Source organism: Epargyreus clarus, unplaced genomic scaffold, assembly GCF_041222505.1.
Source record: "Epargyreus clarus isolate Ecla_fem2 unplaced genomic scaffold, WU_Ecla_fem_2.2 ptg000029l, whole genome shotgun sequence".
NCBI lineage: Eukaryota > Metazoa > Arthropoda > Insecta > Lepidoptera > Hesperiidae > Epargyreus > Epargyreus clarus.
The window spans coordinates 1,862,165-1,876,843 of NW_027332235.1; the positions used below are offsets into that span (position 1 = coordinate 1,862,165).

Below are 14,679 nucleotides of genomic sequence, written 5' to 3' on the forward strand. Positions count from 1 at the left end.
TATGTGTATTACGGACATGTCACACTGATCCATACTAACGATAAACGATAAAATAGCTTTTTCTTCGTTAATGCAACTAAAGTATACATAGATTTCAGTGCACTTTAGAGAAAAAGTTTTACACTGTTTTATATTACATTTAAAAATAATACTTTACAGTCGGTACTTTATACTTTACACTCAAATTTGCGCTTTTAAATTTACATGAAACGACCCAAACGCATCCAATGTATGCAGCACGATTAAAACAATTATAGTATTTTTACGTTTTACAAATAATTTTCATCGCCTCTCGCTTACCGTGTGCGATGGAGCAAGACCTTAAACATTGTAACAACTTTCATTACTGTCTGCATTATACTATAGTTCAACTTGCTGGGTAACTGTACTCTGTTTCAGTTAAAATATGGATAGTTGGTACTGACGTCACACTGAGAATAGAAAGATATCCGTTACTTCCATTACTGTCCCACAGCTGGGATCGGGTCTCCTCTCAAAGTAAAAGGAATTTAGGATCTAGTTTACCGCACTGGCCAAACTAAATAGGAATTTTTACACAACTTTGAGAACTTTTTTAAAGACTCTTAGATGTGTACGTTCACCGTGGTAAAATAATAATTCATTTCTTTCACGCACATTACTTTGAAAGAAAAGGATGTCGTACTTTAAACCCCTTGATAGAGAGACCTAGTTTCAACCGCTGGGGTATCACTGCTTTTTCTCTCATAAATAAATAATTAAATCTATTAGTTACAACCCTTCAACCCTATTTTGCCCCCACTGCCAGCTGTCACTCATACAATTCCTAACCGCGATCGCAAGTGCTTTATGATTTAGACGATCCATAGAAAACGTCAGTCCCGGATATTATCATTAGACAGCAGTCGTTAAACTTTGCCAGTAATTTTGTGGAGTTTGAAAATATTTGAAATTCGCGTCTTATCCATATTTCCTTCCATTTTAAATATTAAGCAGACGTCACATTATCCTGTAAACTCCGTATCAATAATCAGTCCCCTGGAGCGACTCGCTCTGGGTTTAGTCGCTATTCGACAATATTTTTTAACAATATAAAAATGGCAAATGAGTAAATATGCATTCATCTAGGTCTCTTGTATGACGTGCAGCGTGGCGGAGTTTCCACCATTCCGGTCTGACGCACAGAAAGACCCTGGTTCCTTAGGCAGACAAATACGTAAATAATAAATTTAGATCTGTTTCTGTGTCTACGTTCTTGGGTATTAGTTTTTGTGTCAATGGCACCCACGACACAGAAAATCTTACTGTGAAGCTGTAAGTGTATAAAGCGTTTAACCATGGACATAATCAACTCTAAATAGGGTTGAATTCCTACACAGAGTAAGCTAAGGATGCATTGCCGTAAGGACAAAGACGAAATGTCTCGTGTAAGTTCTCAAACATCGAACCAGAACAAAGCAGCTGTGTCAAAGTCACAGTAGGTATGGCAGTGAAACGTTCCCAGTCGAATTATAAACTTAATATTTAAATACAATTGAAGTACTTTATACTCATATACGAATTTGAGCATTTGAGAGTATAAATTACTTCATCATCAACCCATTATAGTCCCACTGCTGGGCACGGATCTCCTCTCAGAATGAGAAGGATTAGGCAATATTCCACCGCTCTGGCCAAGTGCGTATTGGTCTTCACATACTCGTACCTTTGAGATTTTTTTTATCTCTCAGGTGTGCAGGTTTCCTCACGATGTTTTCCTTCACCGTTTAAGCAAGTGATAATTATTTTTTAATCTTTACTCCTTACTAATATTATAAATCCGAAAGTAACTCTGTCCGTCTGTCTGGTTGTCTTTTCTTCACGCCTAAACCACTGAACCGATTTTAATGAAATTTTGTACAAAGATGGTCTGAGACCCGAGAACGGACATAGGATAGTTTTTATCCCGGAAATCCCACGCGAACTAGGGATGGCGATCTAAGATCGATTAATCGGAGAATCGATCTTTTGGACCAAAAAGTCGATTATTTTAATCGATATCCTTACTAATATTATAAATGCGAAATTAACTCTGTCTGTATGTATGTCTCTTCTTCACGCCTAAACCACTGAATCGATTTTAATGAAATTCTGTACAAAGATAGTCTTGAGACCCTAGAATGGACATAGGAATATTTTTATCCCAGATAGCGATCTTAGATCTATTAATCAGAGAATCGATCTTTTTGACGAAAAAAAGTCGACTTTTTTAATCGGTCTCCAGTAATGGATCCTACCTACGTTAGTGGGTCTTTTGGCATACTCTAAATAACCATGAGTTTAAAAATATCAATTCTTGCAATCGAAGACGGTTGCAACATTATATTTGTTTATATAGATTTATTGGGATTATATTAGAGGTGGCGATTCTTTCCGAAAAAGATCGATTTTTGAATCGATTCGAATCGAAGTGCAATAAATCGATTCACAAAAAAATCGAGGCCCTAAGAATCGATTCTATCTTCGATCTTTTTTCGAGGATAGCGAAAAAAAAGGTTATCGGGATCAAACAAATTATGTATCCGTCAGCAAATCCTTACTTCCTTACTAATATTATAGATGTGGAAGTAACTCTGTCTGTCTGTCTCTTCTTCACGGCTAAACCACTGAACCGATTTGAATGGAATTTTGTACAAAGATAATCTGAGACCCGAGAAAGGAGATAGGATAGTTTTTATCCCGGAAATCCCACGGGAACTACGGATGGGATGGCGATCTGAGATCGATTAATCGGAGAAATGATCTTTTGAACCAAAAAAACAATTATTTTAATTGATCTCCAGTAATGGATCGATTCAGTGAATCGATATTTCAACCCAGAAGATCGAAATTCGATTTTTTCATAATTTACCTACAGTTACTTTACTTATCCATGTTAGTCGATCATCTATCTATTTATATAAAAATGAATATTTGTCTATATACATTTTATAAAATCGGAAACTATGCATTGGATCAAGTGATGATCTTTTGCAAAGTTGTTGTCCACGAAGGTTTGGGAGTTGGTAAGACCGACAGATGGCACCACTGTCATTCCAACGAAGGTACGAATTTTCTGTTTTATGTATGTCCTATTATATCTTTGATATGCGGGCGAAGCCGCGGACACCACTAGTACACACATAACTTTGAAAAATCAGAGGTGTGTGCCGGGGATTTAAACCTCGGACCCCTTGATTGAGAAGCTGAGTTTCTTAACCACTAGGCTATCACTACTTTTCACTCAATACTTGCGGACTTCAAACCACAACACAGCAGGTATAAGTTCAAATTATTTAAGGCAGTAAAACTTCCCCAGTCGAACTACAAGAAACTTAAATACTACTTAAGTACATTATACTCAAATAGATACTCAAGTACCTAAATAATAATCGAATAATCGAATCGAAAATAATCGAATAAAAACACTTAAATACAAAACTTATCGCGACATCTAAAAATTAAGGCCGTTGTAACATTATCCTGTTAAATCCGAATCAATATTCAGTCCCCTGGAGTGACTTTACGGACTTACTCACGACACGATAAACATTTTATTTTGTCTTTTACAAAAAATAAGTAGCATATGATCATTCAATTTACCTAGAATAATGCTGCATATGAGATTGACTCAAGTCAGTTTCAGATGCTTTACCTGAAGACTAAGTTGGAACGTCTTGTGTAAGCCTCTTGTTTTACTACAGGATTTAAACCAGAACACAACAGCTCACAGAGGCTCAAAATGGATGTACCTATGGTACATCCCTATAAAACATATAATTTCCTACTGCTTCCAAGTTCAACACGTAATACTAAAATACTAAATACTCTTATACTCAAATGCCCGTATAGACAAACACTCATTACTCAAATACACAACTCAAATACCGAAATACCTAAATCTTCTTATATTTAAACACTAAAATACATAAATTATTAAACAAAACTAAATAAATGCATACCTTACCACATTATCTAAACATTAAAACCGTTGTAACATTACCCTGTAAACTCCGAATCAATATTCAGTCCCCTGGAGCGACTCCGGATTTACTCGCGACACGACAATCATTTATCTGGCTTTGTTCTTTCTTTACAAACGACATTCACGTACGAGGTGCGTTTATACAGAAACTGGTAACCCGTTTTATCATTTGAGTCGTACTGTACATATTAAAAAAATGTGTTGAAGTATTTTATTTTAATTGTTTAATAATGTTAAGCGTTTAATTTGAATGATAACTATATGTCGAGAAAATGAAAAAATACTCAAAGATACAGATATTTTTATGCAAAAACTTTAATCTACCTGAAGGTAGATCACTGACATAATTTATTTATTTTATTGGACTATTAACAGAAATACATGTTATATTATGATGTAACAATATGTGTCCTTAACACGTTAGCTGCGGAACGCGGCTTAAAACACCTCGTCCATGTCTGGTCGTTATAGCGATAAGAAAAAACTTTAACTTCTCTGTGGTGCGAGAGGCATAACTTCCGTCTGGTTCAGTGTAGGAGAGTGATACTATATGTTTGTGATGTGCTACTGATTCCTAGTTCTATGGTACACCAACCTAATGTCGGGTTTGTTAGACCTCGTACCGCACTGAACAAATAATAATGCTAACACAGTGCGGAACGAGGTTGGGAACGCCTCGTTTCCCCACGCACCTCGTACCGCACCCCACGCTAGCTTCACGTGGTTAGTGTTGTGCAACGCAGTCGAGGCTGCGTAGCGACGAAGTAGGACCGCTGTCTTTATGTTGAAAATTATCATGTCGAAACGTTGCCGAAAAAAGTTGATCATGGAGGAAGATGAAGAAAAACCGGTTGAAAAATCTGAGCCAGAATCAGAATACAGGAAGATATTTCAAAAACAGGTAAGTCACAAATATACTCTGTCTAGGTGAAAGTCCAGTAGCATTACCATGAGTTGGCATAGAAACGCCACTATAGAAATGGTAAATAGAAAACTATTGTCATTTTGCTAGTGAATAACATAACTACTATCGTTACGGTATTTCTTGACAACGTCTGTCAAATTAATGACTCATGGGACCGAATTTGTATGGCAATAGATCATAATGACATTCGCTAGCGATTTGATTTCGATAGGTTTTTTACGTATCGAGTTACGTCACTACGGATTTTAGTTCTACGAGTAACCACCAGAGGCGCTGTACAATTTTTCATACATTTATTTTACGCAGTCGCTAGCGAGTAATACTTTTGTAAACTCATGGTAGTCCTACAGTAGTGAGACTTGGCAGGCTAGGCGTATATCCGTATAGTAAGAAATTACATTATAGATAATTACGTTTCCTGTTATGGTTCAAACAAAAGTTAAGTAGCTACATTATTGATATAGGAAACGTAGGCAAAATCGTTACCGAGTATTCCGATTACTCTTTACCCTAATCTACTCGCTCCTACTTTTCAGAATCCACTGCAAAGAAAGCACATCATCTCGATAAGGGTCCAAAGAAGAAGAGATGTGTCGGATGCTACGAAAAACTCCGCACATTCTTGACATGTCGTGAGGCAGACAAAAAAACCAAAAAAAAAATCTCACGGAATGCACTGTTTGCAAAAAACCTTATTGTCTGAAATGTTTCAATGAAAAACATCCATAACTTTTCCCCTTTTTGTAATCATTCTGTCCATAACGTTGATAAATAAAGACAATAAAATAAAATCGATATTTATTTTCCCATCACTAAATTATATGGAAACCTGCCATTTTTCAGTGCGGTCCGAGGTGCATTAGACCCACATTTTATTTTACCCATAGAATCTAAAGTAACGAATTTAACCAAGGGCGGCGGCAGTTTTAGGTTAATCAACTCATTGTTAATAATAATCAAGACAAAATCCGTCGATTTTGTCTTATTTGGCGCCAAAAAAAGGATTTTAGTCTCCTTCGGGCGGTGGGATTTAACACGCCTCGTGCCGCCACAATGTCGGATATAGGACGAGGTTTAAAACAACTCGTAACGCAGTAATGGAAAGTACAGAAAAATCTGTGCCGCAGGGAACGTGTTAATATCTAGAACTTACATGTAATTCCATTTATAAATAGTCACAGCATGCGATGTTTAACAGAAGTACGATAACTAACTATGGTATTTGGTAAGATTTAGAAAACTTTCAACTTTAATAATAATATTATCACATTATCTACAATTGATTGATATTTGACATATAATTATATTTCAAAATAAGTGGGGTTAGAACTTTATTAAGAGCAAGTTACAACCAAGTGGTAATAAATCGCAGATAAACCTTTTTACCCTATATCCGGTCAATTACTACTACGTCGGAAGTAGTGATAGCCTAGTGGTTAAGAAACACGGCCTGTCGATCGAGGGGTCCGAGATTCAAATCCCCGGCACTGAATTTTCAAAGTTATGTGCGTATTAGAAATTAATTATCACTTGCTAAACGATGAAGGAAAACATCGTGAGGAAACCTGCATACCTGCTTTATAAAAAAAAATCTCAAAGGTATATGAAGTCCACCAATACGCACTTGGCCAGCGCGGTGGACTATGGCCTAATGCTTCTCATTCGGAGAGGAGACCCGTGCCCAGCAGTGGGACAGTAATGGGTTGTTGACGATCCGGTCAATTACTACTTATTATCGAATACCTTTGTTTGCCTGTTTTTCTTAAATATATCAATTGTTCCTCAAATAAAATCATCGTAATAGTTATTTGGTTTTAAAACTATGTATTTTATGACTTAAATATGTCCGTCCCACTTACTTTTAATCCTGAATGACAAATTACGTTGTAGGTAGCTTTCTTATCCTATTTATAGTTTCAAATATCCCTGAGCTCTATAGCTTACGGATTCGTAACTGTTTACCACTTATGTATGTACCTGCTAGTTCCGCCTGTCTGGATTGCTAATTTCACGCTCCCCCCTCGCCCAGCTACCCGAATACCGCCATACATTGCCTGTGACGTAGCACGCCTTTCTTCTAGCATTAATTAAAATTGTTACCGCTAATTGCTTAGGTTGTATCATCTATCGTTTTTGCTTTTATAAGATGGGATTAGGAAACAAGTGTGCATGGTGTATGGTTACTGCCGTCCATGGACATCTGTATCAACCCCAGATAAGATGCGATTCCTAGTCTGCCACAGATGCGTTGCTATATCTGACTAAGTTGAAACAAAACACAACAGCGCTTAACACTGTTTCTTAGGCAGAAAAAGATATGGCGGTGGTACCACCGAGTCAAAACGGGTTCTACCACCGTTAAGAATATAAGGAAGAATGCTCCTCCAAAATTTATTACATAAAACAGAAAGCATATAATCAATTAGGTTCATAAAAAAAACCTTTAAGGAACGTAACAAAAAATTGTATAGAATTTTCCGTTGAAAAATGGAAAGTTTCACTTAAGCTTTTAGTCTAATGCGTTAATTCAAGGTTGTTTTGGAGGTAACATAGACTTAATCAAGCACGAAAAAGCCTTAATCTATAAAATATAGCCGCAATTTTGGTTAGAACGTCATTGCGTATTTTTATTACAACAACATGTTTTCCAGAATCTTGTATGAAATTAAAAAGAAATACAATTGAAACAAAACAAATAAATATATACAGGATAATTTTATTAAGACAAAATGTTAGTTCATATGATGATAAGTGGCTATTGCCGCCCATGGACATTTGTTATCAAGTGAAATAAGAATCCTACATGAGTTCGGCTACAAATGCGTTGCTACCGGAAGACACTGCTGTTATTAATCAGAAACAGGTGTGGCAGTGGTGTTACCGGAGTCGAACCACAAACGATACTCTCACGTTCACAAAATTGATTCATAGCTAACAGAATTCCAAAGGCTTTTGACTTGATGTCTACACAGTATTAACACATAAGTGTTCTTGATATACATAATAAAGAACTTTCACCAGTAACACGTAACTAACGACGGTACGCGAGAAAATATTCATGAGACAAAACAGGGAAGTAATAATTCTTACCACCGCATAGGGGTGGCGATTAGGGCTGAAATTATCGATGACTAGCGAATCCGGCAAACGTTGTGTTGCCATGTAAATAAAAAAGTGTTAAGGGTGAACAACCCTTATCACTTAGGGGTATGAAAAATAGATAATAGCCGATTCTCAGACCTACTGAATAAGCATATAAAATTTGGTGAAAATCGGCAAAGCCGTTTCGGAGGAGTACGGTATCTAACATTGTGACGCGAAAATTTTATACATAAGATTAAACCGATTCGATTCGAAGTTGGAAGAAAATAATTGATTTACAAAAATATATAAAATTAGAGAATCGATTTTTTTAAATACAGATCGTCCATTTTTTTTAAATTTCGCTCATTAGACAACTCAGGTATTAGATCGACAAAAAAATAAGTAGGTACGATTAATATAACACCATCTTGTTAATTGTATAACAAAAACAAAAAAAAATGTCGATATTATCTACACTAATATTATAAAGAGGAAACCTTTGTTTGTTTGTTTGGTTACAATGAATAGGCTCAAAAAATACTGGACCGATTTTAAAAATTCTTTCACCATTCGAAAGCTGCATTATCTACGAGTAACATAGGCTATATTTTATATGAAATATATTTGATAAATAGATTTTAAGGCGGTAAAAGTTTGCCGGGTCAGCTAGTGGTTAATAAATTGCTTAATATAGATTTAAAGGATCGATAGTTTTGTCCCAAAAACGAATTTTCCGATCAATCGATCACAAATCGACATCCCTAACACCTAACCTTTCTGCCTACGACTCCTGTGGGATTAAACAAGTACCGTTAAATACGACACCGGTGGGATAAAGTTTTGCTGTCAATGCATTTCTTTTAAATCGAAATCGAGTATTTTTCTTTTGAAGGTGGATACTATGCCTGCAGTGAAATAAGAAGCAAACTTTGAATTCGAAATATTTGAAACCGTTCGTTAATAAAAAATCCATTTGTTTAATACAAATGGAATTTAAATAATAATTCGCTAATTACAAGTCGAATTCGCAAATGGAGGCTTCCGTACCACCAAATGTTCATTATTTTTTATTTATTTTTATTCATTTTATTATTTTCAACAATACTTAGTTATAGGACTCAACAATAGATGGCGTTGGGGTGATACGAATGATACGTAAATTTTCAACAATACTTAGTTATATAACACAAACATAAAAACACTAAATTCTTACAAAAGCTTATATACTCAAATCCTCAACTCTGAATTATTTTTTTATATTTATACCTAACGACAAGGCAGACGAGCTACCTGGTGGAACAGTCAGCGGCGCCTATGGACATTGCAACACCAGAAGACTCGCCAATGCATCACCGGCTTTGGACGAGAACTCTTTTTGCACCCCTCTTGAAAAGCCCCGTGTCATAGCGCTCAGGGAATACCTCAGAAGGAATTTCAATCCACATTTTGTACGTACGCGGCAAAATGTGACAAACAATACCCTTGGTAATAGAGTGAAAAGTTCTTTTTTATAATATAGGAGTAACAGACGAGCACGCAGTCCACCTGATGGTAAGTGGCTACTGCCGCCCATGGACATCTGTAATCAACCCCAGATAGGATTAGATATTCCTACCTGAGGTCGGCCACAGATGCGCCGCTACCCCTGAGGACTAAGCTGGAACGCCTCGTAAAAGTCTGTCTCCCTTTCAAAGTTCTAAACTAATGTGAAACCTATTAAGGTGCAGTAAAGATCTTTGTAATATTTAAACACTACGCATAAAATAATCGCTCGCCTGTAATGAGACGAGCGTCTTGGTGGAATATTTAAATAGCCACTCGTGTTCAGCCTGGGGACCACCGATAAATATAATAGACTGGAGATACCTATCTACTTATTTGTAATCCTTTTAGGAACTTTGGGGTCGCTACCTAAGCTAGGGTTGCCAGATAATTAAAAAAGACATTAAATAAATAAAACTTGCGGAGGAAATCAAAATTGAGTATTGCTATCCTGTATAAATATAATATTTTTATTTTTGACCTTTCCTATTTAGGGTTTTTCTATTAGGAACTAGTAGAGCCCGTGGCTTCGCCTGCGTTTTAAAAAAAATAACATGACATATTCAGTTATATACTGAAAATTTGAATCTTCATTGGAATGACAGCGGTGCCATCTGTTGAAAATTGGTACCAACTCAGAAACCTTCGTGGGCTCACGTACCTCAACTTTGCTATAGATCATCACATAATCAAATGCATAGTTAACGATTCTATAAAGGGCATATAGATAGACATTCATTTTTATATATGTATAGACTGAATCGCAAGATTTTATTTTCAGGGCATATTTTGATTGTTCCATTTTATAATTCAGGAGAATAATGGTAAGTGGCTACTGCCAGATTGTGTTTTACACACAGTAATAGACAGGTAATTAAAAATAACATATTTTAAATGAATTCTGTTGACAACCCTATTAATAAATAACACCCCTAAGTGCTAGGTAGGCCGATAAAATTTTCCGCAAGATATCTGTGAGCCGCTTAAAAACTTAAACGCATATTAAACTCTTTATTCTATTATTATTAAGCTGATTCTATACTTCTATGTTTAGAAAAAAAAACCTATCATTAATCATCATCAACCTTTTAATGTCTCACTGATGCCTACACCACCCTCCCGCCCTCATAGGATTCGTGCGCGTCCAATAATAAACTATCAATCCACTATACTTGCCACCATTAATAGTACATGCCATCGTTAACCATTAACGTGGTAGGTGGTAAAGCCAATATTGCAGAAATTGGAGCAGTTTTGCGTTCCTGTGATCGGCTTCAGGTCATAGATAAGTATAGATATCTCACCGCCTTGTAATTGAAGGAAGCCATTAAATGGCTTTTATGGCTAACAATGTGTCAGCCATTTAATGGCTGTCATGGTGTAATTTACGCGGAACGATGACCACATGTGCCGTTAAGTGGTGCAAACACACGAAATCGAAGAAAAAAATGTGCGGAGAAACATCGTTTCATTCGTAAATGCTCTAAAAACTACATTTTTTTAATATTTTACAAACACGAAAATTTCAATTGTCAAAACTGGTTACATTTTCTTGTTAGGAGTGAGTAATCTTTACTAATCTATGCTTCTGGTAGAGTTGGTCACCGATACCCATAGGCAGCAGTCATAAATTACCATCTGGTGCACTTTACTTGGTGATTTTTACTGCTTCAATGTTATATAAAGTGGAATAATAACGAATTTAATAATAAAATAATTAATAAGTTTTTATTAAGTTTTATAAAGATAATAAAAACATACCTATTATGTATTCCCAAAATATCCAACCGAATGCAATCTGAAAAGAAATAAAATACATCATTTCATTTAATCAAAAAACTATTCAAAAATGATAGGTTTCCATTTAACACAAAAACCACAGCGGATTAATGAACACGGCTCAAATAATTGCTTTTAATTAATAATTATTCATTTCGGTATTTAAATTCGAATTTTAACGTACAACATAAATGACATGAGATAATAACTGTTTCGTAATATCTGCTATCATGTAAACTGTTTATTACCAAAAAAATGTTTAAACAAATCATTGTAGTGAAACGTGAAACAAACTTTACTGTGTGTAGCGGTTTTCGGAAACAGTAATTTGTTGTCAGATTCATGAGTGATTCTTCAAATAATATAATGAAACTATTTGACCTGGCAAACGTTGTGTTGCCATATAAATAAAAAACATGTTAAGGGTGAACAACCCTTATCACTTAAGGGTAGGAAAAGTAGATAGTAGCCGATTTTCAAACCTACTGAATATGCATATAAAATTTGTTGAACATCGGTAAAGCCGTTTCGGAGGAGTAAGGTAACTAACATTGTGACACGAGAATTTTATATATTAGACATTACGATTTCAAAAACTAGACCTCATGTTAGTTGTCAATAAAATTAAAATATTTTCTGTTGTCATTAGAGGTGCCACTTTAAAATGTTCGGTAAGGTAAGCATATTTATTTAAGAAGTTTCAACTTAGTCTTTCAGGGTAGGAACACATCTCCGATAGGACTTTAATCTAATCTGGGGCTGATTATAGACATCCAAGGACGGCAATGAACTTACCATCAGGTGAAAGATTGGTGACCGCTACGCTATTACCTATTTATCGAACTAGATTATTCTGGAATATACTTTATCTATATCTTTTTGCAAATCTGAAAAACATAAAACAAGCATTTTTAAATGCTAAGATTCTGAATTATTTTTTCCAGTACCAAACGACTGTGTGTAAAAAACTACACCAAACGACTGAATCCTCGTCATTCAAACGTTTGGAAATAACGAATGCACTACTCCACGACAGGACGCATACATTTTGATATTTTGAATGGAATAGGTCGCTATCATCTTCATATTTACCTCCAGCATAAGTGGAACTCGGTTACATCTCGTATGGAGATCTGCGCATCGAAATGCAAAAATCTTGGCACAGGTCCAGACATACCTGGGCTTCGGAATGTCTACCCTATTTCAGAACCAATAAGACAAAGTTTGCCGCACGATCGACACTATAAAATAGAATTCGAATTCGGACCAAACTTATTCTGAATATCTTGAAGCTCGATTCCAGGCCATTGTGTTGATATATCTCATAGCGTGACTCTGTCTGAGATTTCCTTTAGATCTTTAGACAAGAAAACAATTTGGATAACGTAGCCAATTCTGATATTTAAAAGCTTGTGAAACTCTTATTCGTTCTTATCCGTTTATGGAATACCATTTTACATATCTTTATGTTCACACTGATATTTTTATGATAGAAGCAATAAACGAGAATGTGTCATCTCATGTGATGAAACTACAAACCTTTAAGACTCCTGTGGGTACCACTAACACACTAAAAATACATGTGGCAGTGGTCATACCACACTGGCTCTTTCACTGCCACATCTTTAAATGTATTTACAAATAATAGCGACAATCGTATTCCCCATACCATGTATGTAGAATATGTCTAAAAAACTAAATCATATATCATATTATATCATGTGTACATTATTTACTTAACCCTAACTAATACATATATTTAATTAACCCTACGTTACCTTTATACTTTCATTACGAGGACAAAAGGGCGACTCAATGATAATTCCTATTCTAATTTATCCAGAGAAAAGCCAAGTTTATGCATAATATACGGGCTTACTTCCTAAAACAACAAGGTGCACATTAATTAACGAAGTCATTACGACAGCTGCGCCATTCTGTGAACAACAGTGGAATGATTTCTATGATAAGTATTTTGTGAGACGATAATCATGTCTTATTTTTGTAAGTATTATAAGAATGCTGATAAAAGGAAGAAGATAAAATCCAGGCTCTGTAATGTCTTGAGGGTCACCTTAATAATTATAACAGGGGACTGATACCAGCTTAAAATGAAATAATATATACAATGATAATATTATTTTATACAATGAATACTAAGTAAAGATAATACCTAAAAATACCTAAAGCAACCGAGTGTAATTCTTCGGAAAAATCGCAACATTACGAGAAATTCTTGGTACATGCAAATAACATCAAAGCAAAATCAATCCATACAAATAACAGGGGAATGATTTATAAAGCATAGTATGTAGTTATATAACAAAGAACATAACAATGGCGCTGTAGTTTTAACCTTAAATAGAACGATTCTCTTTCTTCTCGAGAATGTTATAACATGCGACTAAGGAATATAACACAGGATACGTTAATACACAGGATATGCACAGTCATGCGAAAATACGCTAGGTCTAATTAATGGATAGGTGGGCCTAGCCTCAAATCAAATTACCTTTATTGTGGATCTCTACCTATTTAGGATCCGCCTTACTACATCCTACAAACCAGGTCACAAAAGTCTTATCAAACAGAAATAGGCATAGTGGCGGATAAATATTATTTAGTTACTCTCAACATATTGATAATTTCCTTACGTCATGTTACCAACATTTAAAATAGGAAAGGGATATAAAACAGGAAATCTACACGTACGCACCTCTTCATGCACAGTTAACGTGTGAACTTCACCCTTAACACGTTCCACCCATATTGTGTCATCGCCTCATATCCTGACATCATTAAATAACCCTAGAGTTAAAGCTGCGAGCAAAGCAAACAGAGGAATGACTTCCTGCAACAACAGGGTACGACATTAATTAGGATAGTCTTACATCGACTTTGCGAGCAGCGGCACATACGCGAATGAGATCAAAGCGTTCCGTACAAATAACAGGGGACTGACTGCGAATTACGCATCTTTTGAGAAACGATGACATTTGTATGCAAAGAAAATACGTTGAAAATAATATCTTCCTGTATTTACTGTTTAAGCGTATTTTGGTCAGTGTGTTGAATACAATTTTATTCAACTGGGCAGGGAAAAGTTTTCGGTTTTATATATGCATATACGTATGTATCATTTTTACACGCCCTGTAGATAAAATGACATTAAAGATTTTAACTAATGAAGTGTCTTTGCATTAGTCTCATTCGTGGGTGTGGTATTTAAGCAGTTAGGTTTTTAATCATTATCTGGTTAAATTAACTTAAGTAAATGTATATTCTTTTTTTTAACCTTACTTTACCTTCTTTGTTTTTTGATAATATAAGTAGAAATGACAAAAGAATATGTAGTCTACCTGATGGT

The 14,679-nt window shown here is 35.4% G+C and overlaps 1 protein-coding gene across 2 annotated transcripts in view; it reads right to left on the reverse strand.

Annotated features, from left to right (window-relative positions):
- Positions 1–14,679, reverse strand: part of LOC140754493 (uncharacterized) — a 360,255-nt gene that overhangs the window by 308,026 nt on the left and 37,550 nt on the right. The window contains exon 2 of one of the 2 annotated variants that reach the window (XM_073089515.1): positions 11,295–11,331. The exons of the other annotated variant lie outside the window; for it this stretch is intronic. The gene's annotated coding sequence lies outside the window, so the exon portion shown is untranslated. The remainder of the gene's footprint in view (positions 1–11,294; positions 11,332–14,679) is intronic. 2 annotated transcript variants of the gene reach the window in all.